The sequence below is a fragment of the Tinamus guttatus genome, unplaced genomic scaffold (assembly GCF_059628265.1).
Source record: "Tinamus guttatus ecotype Peru unplaced genomic scaffold, ASM5962826v1 Tinamus_guttatus_pri_ptg000369l, whole genome shotgun sequence".
Classification (NCBI taxonomy): Eukaryota; Metazoa; Chordata; class Aves; order Tinamiformes; family Tinamidae; genus Tinamus; species Tinamus guttatus.
The window spans coordinates 271725-293230 of NW_028288903.1; positions in this window are offsets into that span (position 1 = coordinate 271725).

The window sequence follows — 21506 nt, forward strand, 5'->3', positions numbered from 1 at the left end:
AAAAAATGTACTTCGCTTTCTCTGGTCAACAAGCTAAATCCATACTAGCAAATTCATCTGTGCCAGATATTATTGCCAGACACTAGACCCACTAGGCTCTCTGTGCTGACAGTTTTTTAGCATGGTCCCTGACACAGTTTGTGCCCATGGCATTTACTGCCAGACAATTCCTGGGCACAGTTCAAGCTACAGCATGGCCAAGGAACTATTCCTGAAGGACAGTTTGCATGCAACCAATGTATTTTGGGAAGTAAGAGTGCTTAATAGCGTGCACTCAGGCTCTTTTGTGCCATTTGGTCCGAGTTCTTCAGGGCTCAGTTCCTTAGCATATTTAATTTACTAGTATAGACACGGTCCAAAAGAATTGTAATGAGTGGATTGGATAGTATGAACCCTTTTTCATTATCCCAGAACTGAGTAAGCACTTTTAGTTTGAATTCACACTATTGTTTTTTAAACTGCTTAACTAAATCTTTACAGCAAAAACAATTTTACTTGTTTTATACTAAGAGAATGGTTCAAGTCATTCCATGGTTTACTCATAAACAGAGACAAAAATGAGAAATGACCAAAGCTAGACTGCTAATGCATCTTTCCTAGTGTTGAGAAATTTTCCACTGTAAGATCTGCCTTGATTCCAGTGAAGTTAATAAGGGAATAGTTCATGTGACTACAAATAATTTTTGACTCTTACTGTTCGTATTAATTGCTCATATAGCCCTTTCATATTCTTTTAATATGACTCAGTACTAACCTATATGTTAAATGGATATTTTAATTAATAAGATTTGACTTTTTAAAATATGTAAAAATAGCATTTTTATGTAACCCATGTTAACAAACCAATACTTTGTCCAGGAGACTAAGAATTAACTCCATTCACACTCATGATCAACAGCAACAATGTCCAATCTGCCAAGAAACTAAAGGAAAATGAATGAGAGCAAAGATAGGATTTGCTATTTAAAAGATAGGAATGTTGCTAGAGCATTGTTAGATGCAAAATTAAAGAGTAGCACTCCATACATATAACCGGGTTTTATTTAAACTATTTTGTTTGCTGTATCTCTGGAAAGGTCTCCACCACTTACTTATTTTACTTATTTGTTAAGCTAAACTTCTCTTTTCCCTCTCCTCTCCTCTCCTCTCCTCTCCTCTCCTCTCCTCTCCTCTCCTCTCCTCTCCTCTCCTCTCCTCTCCTCTCCTCTCCTCTCCTCTCCTCTCCTCTCCTCTCCTCTCCTCTCCTCTCCTCTCCTCTCCTCTCCTCTCCTCTCCTCTCCTCTCCTCTCCTTATTCTACATTCTTTCGTAACTGAATATGTTGGGCACCATCAGTCAATATGGACTCCTTTACCATTTATTGTGTTTCCGAGAGCTGCTCTGGAAGTTGTCTCATGCTGAAGTAGAAAAAGCAGCTTCAGCCTGCAAATAACTCACTAGTTCACTTTTAAGACTTACATGCTAACAGATTATGAATTATGGTTTAGGAATGCATCTTATATTGCTCTCCTGTACCAAAAAATAATCTATCAGCTTCTGTATCCACCTCCAGAATCTCAACCCAGATCTGCAGTATATCGACTTGTCTCATAACTCACTCGTAACCAGACAATCACTTTTTGTCCAGTATGAAAGGCTGAATGAACACTAAAGGCATGGCAGAAGTTCTCGGTGAAGACCCATTTTGTCATAGATGAGAAAATTTGTGGACAAAACAGCCCAGCATCTCTTTAGCTGCTGTATGATAGTAGCTTGTTGATCTCTTGTCTTTACAATGCCCCAAATAATTGGGTAGTATAAATTTATTCCCTTCTCCTTAGAAATCTCTGAACTGTGTTTTGCCTGTATCTGGAGCAGATAAACTTTGCAAGAACAGTTAATTAGTGCATAGGGCCCCATGTCATGTCCCACGAGTTGTGTTTTATGAGTGTCTAAAGCACTCTATTTATTTGCTCAAGTCCTTGCCTGCTTCTGGACTTCCGTATACCATTTTCTCAAGGCCTTAAGTCTGAATTTTTGTCTGGTTTAGGTTTCTTGGGAAGTTTTTGTCTGCATCACACAAACCAGCTGTCTGTAAAAAATTGAAATTTTCAGCCTAGAGTGTGTACATAATGTCAGTTCCCATGATTGACATGCATGCATGCATGCAGACTGCATGCTCCCAGGGAAGGAAAATTCTCTTCATCTATGGAATAAATTCTCCAGTCCATTAAAACTGCCTTTTTTTTTTTTTTTTTGGATGCGGTTTAGTTATCACTCCTCCTTGTCTCTTGATTCTTAAAGCATTTGGGGTGGGTGATTATTGACTAATGAAGGATTAGGCATCTTCAGGAAGTATGCTGGTTCCTTTAAGGCCTTCTTTTTATATTTATATTGTAACATTAAGATTTCTTAAAAGGAGACATGTTAGAAAAGCAAGTCATATAGTATAAATTTTTATTGCATAAAGCAGGTGCTCAAGCCCTGAATGGATGGTTGGACTAGTCCTGCTGTAGGGATTAACACATGCTCACGTCTTTGCAGGATTCTGGAGAAGCAATATAGTGCTTGCTTTAAAAATGCCTCTCATTATTATACATTTGTTTTTTAGCTTCACTTTCATACACAACTTTTAAAGCAGGTTGGATTTAAAATTAATTATTTTCCCATAAAATGTTTCCTGATACACCAGTAATTAATATTCTCATGCCTCTTGGTGATACAGCACAGTGGTTGTCTGGAAAAAGCTTTGCTTCATTTCATTCAACCAAGAGAACTGTAGCAAAGCCTCATTTAAGGATCAGGATCAGCCAGAAAGAAACCAAGTGTGCTTGATGTTCTTTCCATGCCCGTGAACAAAGCTTCATGCAGCGGCATTAAGATGCAATCAATGCCAGAGAAGACTTCTTCACCTCCATTCAAAATAAAATAAAAGCTACACTCTCACTTTAAGCAATTTCCATTGGATCAATTTTCTTTCCCAGAGTTTTGTTGCAAGAGACCAAGAAAATGGGTTTTCTGATTTTAAACAAGTTTAAATATAAAACAGGAACCATACCTGACTGAATAGCTGTCTTCCTTTATTAACGATAATGCCACAAAATTTGTCTCATATTTTAAAAGTAACAGAGCTGAATTCTTATGCACAATAAGATGTTGTTACAAAGTAGACGAATATTCATGGTATACATAGGTTGTAAGTATCCAGAGATCCTCACAGTATCCTCTACTACTACAGAAATGTTAATTTTCCGGTATTAAATTATTATTTTTAAATTGAAATTTATATTTCCTTTCTCTGCTGCTAAATAAGAGTCTCTTCCTCTGACTCAAAGAACAATAATCCCTCAATTATTCCCTAATTTAGAATAAGCAAGAAAAGAAAAGGGGATAATGGCATAATGTCATTTTCCTTTAAAGTTTCTGAGTTTTTTCTAATAAAAGCTACATATCTAGAAAGAAGTTCAGCTTATTTGTACACAGATGTCACATGTTTACCTCCCTTTTTCTTCTGGTGCCATATGGATTCCCTTATGAATGCTGACACAGTCCGAGGGACTGAGATACAGAACAGATGACTACTGGAAAGTAGAAAATAATTGTAGCTGGTTTTGTGAATCTCTGGCAGACAAACATAAAACCACCTCTTCTCTCCTTCACTTCCTATAGACAATATAAACAAACAGCAACTATAAGGTTTATAGGGTGCAAGTTTATTCAGTTTACCACAGTATTGCTATATGGACAGTACCTTGTAGAAACAAACTACTGTACAGAATTAATGCTGAATTTTACAAGGTTAACAAAATGATTTCATCAAATAGTGTACCTTGTTTTTATGGTGTTTGAATCTTTAGGTTTAACTGATAAGTAATGTCTTCCAGAAAGGCCATGGTGGTGTGCCAATAGCTTATATTTCTAGACAAGAAAAATGGTTGATAAATTCAACTTTTAATTTTTATTTCAGAGAAGCGAGCATAGCAGATACACATAAGAATGTGAGCAGATCCAACAGCTCAAGAGAAGCATCAGGAGCATGTCAATAAAAAAAGGCTGCTCTCTTGATTAGGAAGAATTATGTAAATAAATTAAGATCAACTTACCCTTGAACTTTTGGTCTTGGGGACAGGCTGGAAGAGACAAGAGGTCATTGCTCAGAATGGCCCCTGGCAGATGCCAACCTGCTCATCCCTTACAGAACAGGTAGGCACTGCAGAAGTAAAGCTGCTGGTTGAACACCAAGTAAGGATATGTACTTGACCATTTGGGGCACAGCGCAAAGGGGTTTTGCCAATAGCTGATATGAGAATGATCAGCAGGTTGATTTGCAGAAACAGAAGACTTTCTTTTCACATGTGTGGCCAGCTACTTCTCTTTATTGATGATCTATGGGATATTAAATGCTCATGTGAATTGAATTACTGCCTTTTTTGAGAACTAGTCTGTTGCTGAATAAGTAAACTCATGAAGGCAGTTTCAAGGGACAAGGATTCTGCCAGCTCCCCCCGCAAAAAAAGATGCCTGAAATGTGATGGTCTTCTCAAGGCAGATCCTGCACTCATGACCTTTGCCCCTGCTGTGGGCAGATGTGATCTTTTCCAGTGAGAAGAGATTGGAAAAGACAGTATTGGAAAAGACACCATCAGGTAGATGTAGTAAAGCCTGAGGGGAGAAGAAAAGGCGAACAGAAGAGATGACAGGCAGAACTCCCACTGACACAGTGAAATCAATTGCACACTAAAGGGAAAACATGCATCCAGTACAGTTTTTAATTGTAAGAAACTGCAGCAGCTATGCTTATTATCAAGATTAAAATGTTGTAGAAGAATGATTGTAGCTATAAAAACCCACAATAGGCTTACTGTGGTATTTTGGGTTACTAGAGAATAATGCTATAATAAATTTATCAGTTAAATGAGGAGACCCGAAGAAAACAGCTATAAAAGATTTAATGAGTTCAGTGACATATAGAGTAACAAATGTGCAAAAAGATATTCACACTTGGTATTGAGGCAATATTAAATATGTAAGTGCTTTGTTTCCACTGTGGGAGTTTAGAGTTCGAATGTATTTTATTCTATATAGAATATATTTTTACAGTTTTGAGTGTTTCACTGAACAGAACTGTGTGCTAACATGCTCCAAAAAAGGCAAGGTTTCAGTATAGTATTCTTTGTCTTTTTTTTTTTTTTCCCAAGTTACCTGTGAATAACTGGGCTTTAACATCTATTGCAAATCTTATCATTTTGCTTTGGGTTTATAGAAAAAGAGATTTTTTTCTTTTTTCTTTCTTTCTTTCTTTTTTTTTTTTTCTGAGCATTTTGGAATACATTTGAATGGATTTTCCTCCTTTTATGTTTGCTGTTTCTTTGGTCTGCCCAGAATAATAAACGATCTTTGTCTTTTTAAATGAGGGGTCATAACAGTATGCAATAAATGATAACTTGTCTGAAGACAGGGAAGAAAACAGAACACACATTATGTTCTGGAGGCAACATGTCCTGGAAAAGCCCTCTGCCCAGCAGCTCCGCGCTGCTGCGGGTGCTGGGGCAGGGGAAGGGGTGAGGATCCGCAGCGGGCTTGGCAATGTGGGGCAGGGGAGTGGGGCTGCCCCTCCAGGCAGCTGCTGCCTCCTTCCTGTGGCTGCAGCGTGTCTGAGCCTCTTCTCAGGAGGATCTCCATCTTCTCTCTTCCATTTCACCGCTTGGATCTGCCTGTTTCCATCCACTGCCATGTGCAACTTAGCATCCCCTCCCTGGGGCAGCAGCATGCCACTTTCGTTACACTGCTAGAGATAACTCTGGGAGCGGGACATTGCCTGCAGATCATTCTCCATCTTGGTTAAAACCTACAGGGCAGCAGCTCTATGTCCATCCTTACTGCAGAGATATCTGTCCTTACTGCGTATGAATTTCCCGCTGTGAAGAAGAGAATAAGATTTAAGCCAACAGTGATTTAACAGCTTCAGAAGTTGCTCAGAGGTGATAGCAAAAGCCTGAACCATTGCAGGAGAGGTGCCATGAAAGAGATGTAATGAAACAAAGATGCCCATTCTGCAGGAGGGTCAGATTGTGTGGAGAGGCATTCAGGATTCAGATGACATTAGAAAGCCAATTACTGAATCCAGCCTCTGAAGAAAGTGCTGTAATTTTAATCAGATGGGGCAAGACTGGAGAGGGAAAGACATCATGCAGCTAACAAAAGAAAAAGAGAACTATTAAAAAAAGACCCTAGGAAAAAATAATCTATGGTAGAAGGGAATTATAATAGAACTGAGTCACAAAGGACTGAAAAATGAATAACTTGAAAAAGACATCTTTGCTGGGCTTTCCATGAGGGATGGCTATGAAGAGGATAGGAATGAACCATACTTAAAAGAACTTCTGTTACCACATAGAAAACTTTGAAAAATAATTTAGAGTTGTTTGATATGCTCTATCTTAAAACTGGAGGCTTGTTGTTTATATAATGTGCAGTCTGATAGCAGGGTATTTTTGCAGAGTTCATCTCATGGATTAGCACTTGTCCTCACCTGAAATGGCATTAAAAGAGAATACCAATGAGCACAGGCTGAAGAACTTAGTAGATGGGAAGGCCTCTGCTTAATTTCGGCACAGTGCATTCACCTGTCTGCATTTATCACATGTACACTTCCCACTTCCCACACCAGGCTAAGAAGAAGTCTCTGACCACAGTTTTGCTCCATAGCAGACGTACCCAAACTGCTTCAGACTGAGCCGGTATGCCTGCACCATCCATATACTCCAATGCCAGTCAGAGATATTATGGTAGATTCTGGAAACAGCGCTTACAGGTAGTTTGTTGTCCTGAGATTGATTAATGCCACTTCCCAGTAGACCGTGGACTTGGATCCTGAAACAAACTTGTTTAGGGATTTTCAAGGTGCAATGCCTGTGCATAGCAGAAGGGGCACAGGGTCTGCTGCTCCTTTGAGCTTTAGCATCTTCACATCAGTCTGCAACAATTAGGGAAGAGTCTGAGGCTATGTAACCCAATTATCACTTAATTAAAAAAAAACAGTCAAAATTTGAGATGCCTAAGCTCTGGATGTTTATAGTGCAAGTAACTTTAATATAAGTAGAAAGACATGGAGAAAGTGATTCATCAATTCTATTTCATACATTAAGGATGAGATGAGTTGTCTTGTGGAGGAGACATGCTTCTCTAGTGATCATAAAAGACAAACAGGGAAAACAGGCCAGATGTAGATGAACTTTCATATGCTTAAGTTAAAACAGATGACTTTTATCAACAGGCTCACTCTCAAGTCAATAAGGAAAAAAGAGACATCTCCAAAGGCAATTCTCTCCACTTATCTTAAAAAGGCATTTCTCCTTTCTATAGACAAACAGAGACCTAATAACTGGCTTGGAATGAATGCATAAATTTATTTAATATAAAAGTCATATAGTTATAAAGTGGAAATATAAGACTTTTCTTATGTTTTTTCAGTACTGTTTAATTTCTATACCTGATTGTTCAAATAAAAGTTTTGTACTCCATGACCGGTATGAAGGCTTTGGTAAATATGAAACGATTGTTACTCATTGTAAATGCCTACGTGGCTGTAAGCATGATGGCTTAACTTTACTTTTCCCTCCCTATTTCATCTCTTCTTATTCATCCATACTTTAGAATGTACTTTTGAAATACAATGAGCAATATAACCATAACCTCCCTCATAAATATTTTTTTATGTGAGAAGAGACAGTGGAGTGCTCTAATCCTGAAAGATAGGAGGCAATAGCGGGCAGAGATTTATACCCTTGTCTCTAATGCAATCTGACAGAATTAAAAGCCAGTGTCGTTTTGGAGATGTATATCCACATGTTCGAAAAAGCAGAGAAGAACAGACCTTTCATCTACTGCAGCTTGACTGCTTTGCAACCAAAGACCAAAGTGTCAGAACAAACTTTGTTAGTTCAAAACTGTCAAAAGTTGTTGACAAACTGGAGGGATTTCAGGCAATGAGGGCTAGAAACGGTGCTAAGAAGAGCTAAAGAGTTAAGTGTAGTGTTGTAGAGCAATGTGGAGAAGACAAAAGTAGCAATCTAAGAGGGGAGTTGCAAGCTGTGTTACAGGTCCATCTGGTCCAGCATTAAGTGCCCTATCAAGCACATGCACTCTGTTCATAAAAATTAGCATGAACAGACTGTAAAAAGAAAGCAATAAATGCTTCTATAAATACAGATAATGCAATTTCCTGTCTGGGCTATAAGCTGCTATATTATGTGCTGCTTTCTAATATGACTTCTTGCTGTCACTGAGGTAGCTCATTTCATGACTTTCTTGTTTACTCCAGTGGAATGACTCGGTTTTCTGTCCAGTACTACCTGCTTTTTTTCTCCAGTCCTTGCTTGCTAGGAAATAAGTAGAGTATCTCCATCTTTTAATAAGCTACTACCTTCTTTTAATAAGCTAAAACCATGCTCTTCCCCCTAAGGCATAAATATGGTCCCAAGCGTGAAACTTTTTGGGTGTTTCCTGGAGGTAGACAGAGCTGGCAGGTTTTCGTCCAGTGAATAACCCCTCTGGAAGAAAAATGAGAGTCAAGTTTCTAAGAGCAGTATATTGCATGTTCCTAAAGAACATAAAAATCTTGCAAAGAGGACAAAATAATGGAAGAAAACCAGAAACACACACCTTTAGTATTTACAAAAATTTCTATGCGTGATAACAGTCTTAAGTCTTTGACCATTTTCTCAACAAATATACAGCAAACAATAGAATGTCTCTATAAGCATTTAAGTGTCTTAAGGTCTTAAATGTCTTTGAAGCCATGTGTACACATAAAAACTTTAATTGGTAGAAGAAAATAAACCAAAATCATTATAATACACTCATTTATATATATGTCACATGTCACATGGTTTATGGTAAGGTGTGAAATGAAGTCACATAAAACAGAGGACGAGAAATTCATTTTAAAAATGATTAGTGCAGAACTGACAAATCACACCAGTAAGAACAAGAAAAAAAAAGCTACAGAAAGTGATATACTAACATTAAGCATATAGATGGTGAATGCAATGTACTAAGAGCATAGGCGGCTCGGACAGGGTTCATCTTGTTTAACTTAAGGTGGCTAATTTTGACTTAGCTTTGTTCCTATTACTGCTGTTGAAGATTTGCTAAATATAAGCAATGAAATATGAAGGATGATTCATTCAATCAAAAAGTGGAGTCTATCTTAGACTGCCATGAGTTACTCATTAACCTCCTTTAACTAATGTTGACTATATTTCCACTGAGTAATGTGAAGCCAGGTCTACTTTCTCGCTTGTATGTATCCATAGCCACCTAATTTAAGGTGAGATAAATCCAATTTCTGATGATTCTGAGAGATATTCTACATTGTTATAGTGGAGTGAATCCAAAACAAATGAAAGGGAAAGAAAAAGGGTGACAATGTGAATTTATGAAGATAGAATAAGAAAATCAAAATATGAAAAAACAAGCACTTGAAATTAACTATGCTAGTAAAAAGGAAATAGACTTCCAGCTTAACATCTCTGGAATGTCAGTTTTATTTTACCAGTCTAGGTTATTTCTATGGAGATATGATTATAACATTAACTTGGTCATCAACTTTTGTGTAGTTATGCATTTATATAATGTACACAATCATATTTTATATAATTATGTACTTTTATATGTCTTAATTGTCACTGACTATATTTTATGAAAATTGAAGCAGTACCACAGGTTCATAAATCTCAGGAATTCTTCTTTTTGAGCTTCTTATTCAGTATGCCAATACTTTAAGACCTTATGCATTTTTGTAGCTATTCAGAAAGGAAATAGAATCTTTGATGGCTTAATAAAATTAAATCAATCATAATCACGCCATTTAGACTGCAGAGTAGACATGAATCATGAAAGTAACTTATCTGCTACAGATACTGTTTGCTTGATATGGCTTGAGGTTTCAAAAAGCAAATTCAAATCTCCTCAGAGAACTGGCTACTTACCAATATTTTTCCTGTAAATTCTGAAGATGTTTAAAGTTAAAAATGTGTCTCCTTTGTATCGTGACAAAAAAAAAAAAAAAAAAGGAGAGAAAATACAGTCAAGAATCAGGAGGGAATAACTTTGAAAGGTGTTAAGAGGAAGAATACTGTCTATGATTCCATTTTATTTGTTTTTTTTTCTCTATAAAAGACTTTCTCACCTACACAGGTACACACAACATACAGTGACCAGGAGGTTGTTCTGATGGTGGAAAGCTTAACTGAGTGGTTTCAAAACTGCATGTTTTACTCCCCCCAAAATTATGGCATCCAGAAATCTTGCAGAGGGAAAAGAGATGAGGAATATTCCCTCCATCACGCATTTTTAGCTTCATGTCTGTGCAGCAGTATATTTAAGACCAAAAACTATCAAAAAAAAAGTATCATGATTCTAGTGCTGAGGACAATTTGAGTGGAGCTTGTCCAATATTCCACCTAAATCACTTCTACTTTAGGCGGGTTTATTCATCTAAATCACTTCCATATATTACCCTGAGGTCAAAAAGAGAAGAAAAGAAATATAACTGACCAAAGGCTCAGAAACAAGGTGGTCCCAGTCGCAGTCAAATGTACAAACATGCTTTCATAGATAGTAGCACATCTTTGACAGAAAGGCTGGATACTTTTGTGGCAGCACAACTACCTCTTCTCAGCTCTGTCTACAGTAAGACAGTCCTTAGGCATCTACAGATGCCAAAGAGATAGAAGGTAGGTAGAAACTTGTAGATCATGCTTTTACATGTAGACAGCTAAATGTTGTCAGTCTCTTTTAGGTACCTCAGTACTTTTGCAAAGCAAGGATTTAGCCTCCCTGGACTTTCTTCCTCAACCATAAAGCGTGAATGATGCTACAGCTCCCTGTCCAAGGGAAATCATGAAGAGGAGGAAAAGGACTATGAACTATACAGTTTTGAAAAGTTAGATGATCCTTTGTAACAGTACAGAAAGTTCTTCATTAAATCATTTTAAAAAGGCTGCCCAATAAAACATTCCAGTACTAACAAGCTAGAGAGAAGATCAGTGTAAATCACCAAGGAGAAGCAACATACCGGGAAACAGAGGAAGATTCACAGTGCTGAAGAGCTCAAGAAGTATGAATAAGTATGAAGGAGGAGGTCTGGGCAGTGCATGCAGGCGAGGCCATATTATAGATCTTCTTTGAATGCTGAGATGACTATACTTTTTATAGCCATTACTACCGTTATAATATAAACTGTTATATATACATACTGATAATTCCCCACAGAGTGGGGGCCATATGTGAGGCCATAATGTGTAATACTATTTATTTAGGTAACTGAAAAAAGTGGGAGCTTTTTTTTTGTTTTTGTTTTGTTGAAAGGACTGAAAAAATTTAGCCATGTCTAATTTGTGGAAATCAGATTTACCTCTTCCCAGAATCAGAAGTTCACCATCTGGCCTTAGATAATAATTCCAACAGACTGAACAGCTTATGTAGAAGTTAGTGACTGCGAATCACACCCAGAAATTACTTTGCAGATTCTGTGAATAATGAGACATTTAAGAGAGTTCCCTTGCAGATAATAAATCAACAATAAGCAAGATGTAATTTCTTGATCTGTCAGAGTTTCATTCCCAGATCTTACAAGTCTGAAACTTAATTTTGTTGGAGTTATTTCTTTCACTGAAATATTTTTAAAAGCCATGTGCCCTTCACCCAGACACTAAAGTAGACAACCTCTCTGTTAATTTAAATTTACAATACTCATTTGCTAGGCTATCACTTGTTTTCATTTTTCTAGACAAGCAGCTACTGTTCAGCAGCCCATGCGCTTGAACTGCAGATTGTATCTGCATGAAACTCATAATTCAAACCACAACAGCATACAAGAGTCCATTTGGAAAATGATGCCCATCAGGAAGAGATTCATTTCTCTGCGTGATTTTTTGGCAATCCTCTATTCTTCATAATTTGTACTGCAACAGCTCTCTTTTACTAGCACTACAGGTGAGCTTGTATGAGTTCATTTTTAACTGAAGGTGATTGAGGAAAGAAATATTCCCCTAAATGATAAGTTATCTATTCCATCTCTGTCAGATTTTCCTTGTGCTTGACTTACACATTCTTCAGTTTGAGTCAATCTGACAATAGTATTAATGAGAAGACCAAGTGTAATCAATCCTTAGCTGTGAAAGGATCATTGGGCTGTCATTTGGACAAGAAATGAGTACCGTGAGTTAAAACCAAATGCGACCAAGCCAAGTACCAGTACCACACCTTCACTGTGTATAACCTATGTTAAAGGCAAAACCACATAATTTTTTTAAGGGTGGGACTTCATTATCAGAAGGCATGTAATTCCTGCCTACTCTCCTTAAATAGGCCTATTTTAAGACTTTGATCAACCTGATTTAGTCACATTTCTTCAGAGCTTTTACTCAAAAATTCCATGTGTGAAAAAATGATCACGCTTGAGAAAGAACTTTGTCTAGTGTTTTTCCCTCCAGGGAAAAATAATTTAAATAAATAGAAAAGCAAGTAAATAATATTTACAAATTTCCTAGCAAATTATTCACATGATGTTATAAAGGTCAGCAAAGTAAAATTGAAAAAAATACACCTGCATGCAGGGTCTTATTCAGTTATTCACAGACACTGAGCTTATGATGCTCTGCAATAGTTCAGCATTTCCTTTTCCTGAGACAGAGCTTCAGGATGGTGAAAGAAAAAATGCAAGTGGTTTCATTTTCTGAAAGTCTTGTAAAAACACAGGCTGCTGTTTGGGCTTCCTTTGGTCCAGTTATTGTGAGTGTTTTCAGTGAGGGCTGTATGTATCTTTCATGTATCCTCATTGCAGAAATGTAGAACTTTTGAGACCTACCAGTATAAAATTTGGTTATAATTGGACTTGCATTAGTTAATGTTACTAGGCACCTAAATTAAATGCTCTCACAGTTAAACTGACTGGCTGTAGATACCTGAAAATAATAATTTAAAAAAATCGTAACTCGTGGATAGATTGTCTTCCTACCTATCCCCACTACTTGCTCTTCAAAGTCTTATAATTCTTTTGTCACTTGAAAAGGACAGATGTTCCAGGTAACTGCATTGATACAACCAGGGGCAGCAAATCTGCAAGAAGAAAGCTGATCTTCGAAGAAATTCAGGATAGTTGCAGAGTAGGGCAACCTGAATTAGACCTGAATTCAAACAAAGCTTTTTTTTTTTTTTTAAATGGATATTTCATTCTAAAGCAGAACACGATCAAATCTTGTAAAATTTGCATGTTCTATTTACATCTTAGAAATTTTTCTTTTCTTATGGGCAGATAATACTTTCCATAAACTGTAACTATGGTTTCTGATTGAGCTTAGATACACTGACAGCTATGGAGGGTAGAATTTAGTTGCTTTTATCCAGGATGCCATTCTACCTGCCTTATCCTTTATGCCCTTCAGAAGGCCATTTTAGACATCCTAATGTACCTGAGATATTTGTGCAGGATTGTGAGACAACACAACAGGAGACCCTCTGCTTTTAGGAATGGCATCTGGAGGCTAGGGGATTGTCCTGTAAAACATCTCTGACTGAAACCCTTCCCAAAGCATCAGAGTCTCTTTCAGAGTACTGATTTTCTTTGAAATATATCTAAGAACTACCAAGGGAATTGAAGAAATACAAACACTGTTAGAGTGCACATTTTATGTTGCAATTTTGTATTTCTGCCATTATCATAATTCTGGGAAATAACAATTTTTAAGAACATGCTGTTTTTTCCTTCTAAACCTGTCTTCTTGTCTGTAAGAGAGTCTGATTTTAAAGTATTTGTAAGCAAAAAAAACAGACAGACTTAAAATAATTCGTCCTTTTTTCCCACCCTTCCCTCATTACTCTTGTACTATTTTCTCCGTAGTTACAAATAGCAGTAGAAGGTATGAGAAATCTCATTGTGTATTTTGGCCTGTGCCCCAATGGGCAGAACATGCTTGAGTGAGCTGCTGAACTTGGGTTTTCCACTTCATAGTTATTGCCTGAACTACTTGTCTAGCCAAGAAAGGGGATCAGCAGCACCTGCCATAGAAAGCAGTGTGCCTTGCCCAGTCCTTAGAGGACTGGTTGTAGCCACCCGCTCTCAGGAAGAAACTGCATCCCTGACTCTGCATGAACAGAGCTTACTAATTCTTGCTTAGAGTCTGAACTGAGCAGTAAGGTAGGTGTTTAAGCACACATATGTGCTCGAAGTCTTTTGTTATGTGTGCCATTTGGAGGCACTCAGCTCCTCCCAGGTACTCAGGCAGGAACATTACACATAACCCAGTCTGACAGAGGGAGATGGGCAGTCAAGCTAATGTGCAGTTGTACCTTCCTTTCATATACTTTTGTTCTTTACTGGACTGGTTCCAAACCCTCAACAAGGGCCTTGTTCCCATTAAAATGAGTGAAAGTTTTCCAACCGAAATCAACATAATTAGAATCAGAGCCATTCTCATTAAGTACAACTCACATATAGATTTGAGAGTCCATCATTTTCTCCTGACTGATTATCAGTCAATAAAAGAAATTGATCTCATTATAGAAAAAAAAATATAGCATTGTGCTTTGCATATTCAAAGTGCGGTTTAAATATGAACCAATTAACCTCCAAGTTTGCACCTGACGCATTAACAAATCATGATGACAACATGAGTGTTGGTAACCTAGTATCCATGCCTTAGAGTTAAGTCCACAAAAAGATTGTAAAAGATTGTAATTTTGGAATCATGTTTTTTAAGGGGTATGAATCACTTATACAAATAAAAATAATGAAAGGGTTTTACTTAGAGATGTGTTTGCTTTTATGTATCTTGATGTTAAAGCACCAGAAAGTATATTTGCTGCTAAGAGAAATGGAGGGTTTAGGACTCTCTTTGATGACATAAAAGAAGCTTTTTGTTTTTTATTTATGGCTACAAGAAATTTGGTGAAATTTGGAGTAAGAACTGAGCACTGATGCTAAGAACTGATGCTTTTGAAAAACAAACCTGAGCCAAGACTTCCACCAGCTCTTTTCAATGATTAAGTCCCAATGATCACCAATGTGAGAAGGTTTCTGATGAATGGAAAAATAAATTTCACACAGATCCTCAGGAAGAGCAAGGAGAATCTGGGAAACTCAGATGTCAACGACATGTCAATAACTTCACCTAAGTCCCTGAGAAGGTGATGGAGCAAATATTCCTGGAAACCATTTCCAAACCCCTGAACAGTAAGAAGGTGATCAGCAAGAACCAGCATGGATTTACTAAGGACAAATCATGCCCATGGGGCCAATGGACATGAACAGGCCATTTACACTCTGTGAGGTGGCAATGGAAGAACAGCAGTTAACATTTACATTGATCGTGGCAAGGCATTTGACATGATTTCCCATGGTATTCTTAGAGTCAAATTTGCGAGTCTATGGTTTGCAGTATAACAGGTGAGATGTATTGTTAGATGTAGACTATAACATGTAAGATAGATGGGCTATAAGATAGGGAGAAAACTGAATCACTGAGCTGGAAAGATTGTGATCTGCACTACAAAACACACTGGTCTTAACTATCTCGGGAATCAATACTGGCAACAGACACAATTTGGAACATGTGAAATTCCAATTTTACATTTTTTTTTAAATGAAGGCAGCCAAATTTTGAAATGGGTTGCCCTAAGTTTGTGGCGTCTCAGTAACCGGAAATAATGAAAATGCACATGGCCCTTGGCAACCTGGTCTGACTGGACCTGCTTTGAGCAGAGTGTTGGACTGCATTGCCTCCGGGGGTCCTTCTCAGCCTAACTCAGTCTGTGATTCCATGATACTATGAAAAAAGGAAAGAAGAGGGTGTTGGAGTCTGCCCTTCCCCTGTTAGTAGTGTTGGATAGGATAAACTTTGGGATCTAGGAAACCCTGAATTTCCTCAGAGTAATTCTCAACACAGACTAACTCAGCAATTTAGTTAGGAATTATTGAATTGCAGTCTAAAAACTCATTTCCCTTATTTTTCATGCCGGTCTTCTTATTAATGGGGGTTTTTCAATTAAAAAAAAAAAGCAGTTTGTGATGAAAACAGGTTACAGTACTTCTGTGTTTCTAGCATTATTTTTTCACTTTGTTTTTATCTCTGTGTACACTCTTTTTTTTTTGTATCTACAAAAGAACAAATGAGTTTTCTAAGTCAATGTTCAATTTTAGGCCTCTCACCCTACATCTTAAAAGATCCAAATAAACTGTAAAGTGGCAAATGACCCCAACAAAGAAAGGCTTATATATGAGATGAAGCAAATAGGGAGAAGCACAGGTATTAATAAAGCAACAAGTTCTGAATGGCACCCACAAAAATAGGTTGCCAACCAGAGAGTGTTCCTATTTCCTAGGAAAGGAATAATACTTTTATACCAAAGACAGTGCAATCTGGCTTGTAAAAAGCTAGGAGTGCTTTAATTTTACATTTCAGCATGGCTCAAAAATGCTACACAGAAGGTCTTGAGCCTTTTTTGTTCCTTAAATTATAGCTTGTAAAGCAATTGCCATGAATATCTTAATCTTTCTAAATAATTATTGTCTTCTTAATATTCTCTTGCATAATACACTACCAAAATTGAAATTCAGGAGTAGATTTTTACCTGCAAACCTTTTTCCTGCTGAATGTCACAATCTACACTATGTATACACATCTTTTTTTTTTTTTCCCTGAAGTCTTCCCAAGAGAAACTGAAAACTGTTTGTAAATTCAGAAAATCTGGCTTTCTCTGTCCTCTAAGGGGCTTCAGACATTTTAAAGCCTGGAGGGGCCACTAGGATTGCTCTATCTTCTGGAAGAGTAGGCCATTCCACACAGTTGTCCCTATGTTGAATGCTACAATTCATATTTAGCTAAATTATTTCTTCCAAAAGGGTGGATATTGATCTGCAAATCTGAAAGGCCCAACAATTTCATTTGCTAATTTGCTTTTTTATTTTAAAAATTTGCACCTAACTTCATACTGAGATGTATCTGGCATCAGCTTTCAGCTACTACTATTTATTATGCTTTTGCATATTAGATTAAAGATTTTACACCTAATGTTTTGCTACCTAGGAGATTCTTACACATTGCAATCAAGTTACCTTTTGATTTTCTGTATCATAAGTGAAATGTGCTTTTTTAAAAAAAGAAATCGCACTACAATAAACCTTGGTTTAAGATACTTATTTCGCTTAACCTTTTCCCTTGAAAATGTAGAGAATGGGGTGTTCAGCAGCAAAGCTTGAAATATAACTAAGTATCTGGCACTGCCCTCGGTCTCTACTGAACCAGGCCATGATCCTCTGCACTGGGTAATCACCAAGCCTTAGTGATTTTATCTCTGCCCTTTACAAGAATGTCTGAAAGAGTTATCTTAAGTTGTCTGCAGTACGGTTTTTTTTTTTTTTTGATATGAGAAATATAATCTGTGCTTTTACAAACTGATGTGAACTACTGGCTGTACCCAATTGTCAATTTATCTCCAAACTGAAGCTATCTGTGAAAGCCATATTTTTCTTCCCACATATTACAAAGGAGTGTTCAAACTCATCTTTGATTTATATAATACTTTTGCTGTGCTCCAGCACACTCAGACCATGAAACAGGAAACTAGCAATTTGCAATCTCACCATCCCTATTTAGGCACCAAAAATTGTATTTAATTTTAAAAGGTGATGGCTCTTTAAACATTTAAGATACTGATTGGTGTAAGATTTTCAAAAGGGCAGAGATTAAAAAAACTGCCGCACTAAATTCAGTGCTGGGAGACCAGACTGCCTCCTTCCTGGTAAAGTCACTAAGTTCTGTGGCTTACACATTTATTTATGACATATCAGGCAAGAGCAGTGGTTGAATTACTTTTAATGTAGCTTACATTACTGGTGTTCAGATCAACCTCCCTCCCCTCTGAAGAGCCACTGAGACTTTCTTTTTATCTGCTCAGTCCTCTGTTCCGTCCATGTTGGTGCTAATTTATGTGGGCTGAACCGGATTGACTTTGTGGGTTAGTTTTCCATCTAACTTTTTAAAACCTGCAGTATTGATTTCTACACGACTATGTCTTCCTAGGCTCAGTTTATAGCCACTAGAGAGAAGTAGACTTGATTCCTCTGACTTACTTTAGGTGTCCGTATCGAGATGAACCAAATCACACACAGAAAAATGTGATTCACTCTGTTGATATGTCGAGGACATGGAAGTCTGCAATGTGAATCTGGACATCTGGTCAGGTGAGTCCCACACTGCATGTCTCACTGTAACTGGAGTTGGTTGAAAGGCTTCTGTCAACTCCCTGCCCTCAGTGGTAACTGCAAAAATGCAGGAGATTTTGAGTTACTTTGAAATATTAACTAAATACAACAGTGAGCCAAAACGGACCAGCAGGAGCATGCTCACAGTGAAAAACGGAAACTGCTGCAAGTCATACCAAAAGTCCTTTCAACTACTGAAACTAAAAGCTGTTCAGCTTTCAGAATCAGACGAAATGCAGCATTTTCTGCTTCAAGCTTTGATACAAATAGAAATCTGTGCTCATTTTTCTCTTCAGAAGAAAAAAAAGTTTCCAACAACTAATGTAAATGTTAACATTTAGAATCCGAATACTCTGAATATGCAAAATTAATTTATATATTCTCAAGATGATTCTGAAAAATGAAATTGAAAAATTTCACAAAGAAGCAAAAGATCTGAAATAGGATATTCAATATGATTCTCTTTTTTCAAATTCCATTCCAGGAGAAAAATATTTGCAAAACAGTAGATACTATAGGAGAGAAAGAAACACATTGTCAGCACTTGCTATTGTGTAATTATTGTGACTTCAAACAGTTGTATTGCTCAGAAAAAAACAAGATAATTTAGTCCATGAGCCATGGGCTCCCACATGACAAACAGCCTGGGAAAGAACAGAAAGAAAAACAAGACTGTGAGTGTGAATATTGTATGCGTGTGCGCTTGTGTGTGCTTGTGTGGACCAGACACCCAAAACTATCTGAAGGGTGTTTGTCCAAAACTGGTTGTGTGAAAGGAGCATGACGATCTGCTGGATTAAATAGTGAGCAGAGAAGTACAAAGGGATGTCTGAAACAAAGGAATCAGCTCAGAAAGAAGCACAAAAGAAAATTTTACAGCAGTGGAGACTCCAAGATGGGAGAAGAGCAGCAGCAATCCCAGGCTTGGCAGTGCTGGTGGCTACCCCATGGCATCATGGCTGCCTCCCCATGGCTGTGGGGACAGAAATCCGATGATGGTTATTAACATTAACTACCTGGTGTTGTTGCATGTCATATGTGGTTTGCATGTCATACTCTGCATGAATAGCATACTGATTGCCAGTTAATGATGTGTTCATAATAATAATAAAAAACCCACTATTTCAGCCCTGATTTATTTTAAACCATGTGAAAAGAGCAGCGACATCAGGTCTGAAACTAAACATTTCAGTCTGCTATTCCCCATAGCACCTTTGTGATTTGCTCCAAAGAACGTCACTGCTCTAAATGAGGTTTTATTTTTAATAAAAAACATGTTAGAAATGCAAACTTGGCAACTCTGCAGTAGATGCTGTACCCAGAGAGAGAGAGGCTGCACTACAGCTCTTAGGAGAGCAAGCAAGCCGAGGCACATATTTAAGAATAAAGGGAGGGAGATGGCTATTACCATTTTGCCCTGAACTTCTCTAATAGTTTTGCCAGAAAAATGAAACAAAACAAAACAAATACAATCCCACATTGCCCAGACTCCCAAAGACTGTAGGAAGTATTTCTCCCCAGACACACTTGTAATTCTTTAAACAACATCTTCCAAGCCCATATGGTCATAGAGACTATGGCCTTGTCATTGAAATTTTCCAGGGTTGAACCAGTGACAGGCACAGCATCTCCCATCTTTGGTAAAGTGTCATTAACAACCATTGATTTCATATCTTGCTCTTCAATTTTCAGTTTGTTTTCATTATTATTTTTTTGTCTGTAATTGATTTTGAAATAAAAAGTATAATGTCAGCAGAAGGGCTTACCTTGCTCCAGCCACTCCAGCATCTTGCAGCTACATCAACTGTCACTGTGCTTTTCCCAGGAATGCAATCCAGTGGTGCAAACCGGCCAGAAATACTTTGATTGATACTTGTGCAGATAGATACTAATTGATACTGATTGATACTAGTGCAGCACTGATATTAAGGCTTTTGGGGCAGCTTGTATCTGTCATAGGTGGATTTTGCAGATGGTGAAATTCTGATTTTCAAATTGGTGACTTGAATAGAATGACTGCAGGGAAGCTGATGGAGTGACATTTCTACACCACAGAGAGCAGGAGTGGGGCCAAGACACGTAAACTGGAGCACTAACACAAACTGTGGCCCAGCTGCAGCTGATCTATGCACACTGGCTAACCACGAGGTGCAGTGTTTAGTATTCAGATGCTATGCTTCTAGGATGTCAAATTCATCAGGGAAGATTAAGATGTCAAAAACTGACAATCTAGAGAGCTAATAGCTTCCAGGACTGGAGTCTGTGTAGTGAGAGAGAGGTGCAGATAAGGGACAAGGGGGAGGAGGAAGATTTAAGGTTTACTTTGGGGAAATTAATTTCAATATCGTATTTTTGCCAATTTCCACTTGATGAATGCATGCACAAAAAAAAATTAATAAGTGTTTATGAAAACATTCTTGTTGATGAAGTTAATGACATTAACTTCTTGTGGGCCCTAATAAAGGCTCAAAATCAATAACCATTTGTGATACTCCAAGGTAAAGTAGCAGTGTTTAGAATGGGAAAAGAATAATAATGTCCAATGCTCATTGGGGGAGTCACAGCACTGCTTAGATTATCACAGAGGCTGTCCTACTTGCAAAAGGCTTCCCTTTGAGATACATTTGCAAGTTTTTTAAAATGGGGGCCATATCTACTACAAACCTTGCAAAGTAAATTGATGCTAAATTTTCTTAATCCCATGCTCTAAGAGAGGTTCCAGAGCTGACTTAAATGGAAGCGAGATATTAATGAAGTATTTCCCCACAGCTTTACAGTGAGAGGCTCTTCCTTTCTCCCTTCCCTTCCCTTCCCTTCCCTTCCCTTCCCTTCCCTTCCCTTCCCTTCCCTTCCCTTCCCTTCCCTTCCTTTCCCTTTCCTTCCCTTCCCTTCCCTTCCCGACACGACTTCTTAGCCAAATATAAATGTGGTTTTGCAGATCTAATGTCAAGTTGGTATTTTGTTTGCTGAGCAATTTTGTCTGTTTCCCTGTTCGGTATGAGCTTGGGTTTTCATTGTTCTGTGAGGCCTTCATTTTGCCTGTGGATGGTTTAGATCCTCCTCACTGATGTGTCAGGAGAGCAAATTCATGGCTGTGATGCAGGGTTTTCCACTGTGGCTCCCTCTCACTCCCTGGTTTCAGCCTTTCCACCCTATACAAAACACTTCAATATCCCCAGGGTTAGCCAGCTTGTACCACAGCAGCTCTGCTTAGGGCAACACCTGGGAAAGGAGCCACCTGGATTCTAGCCTCTGGGCAC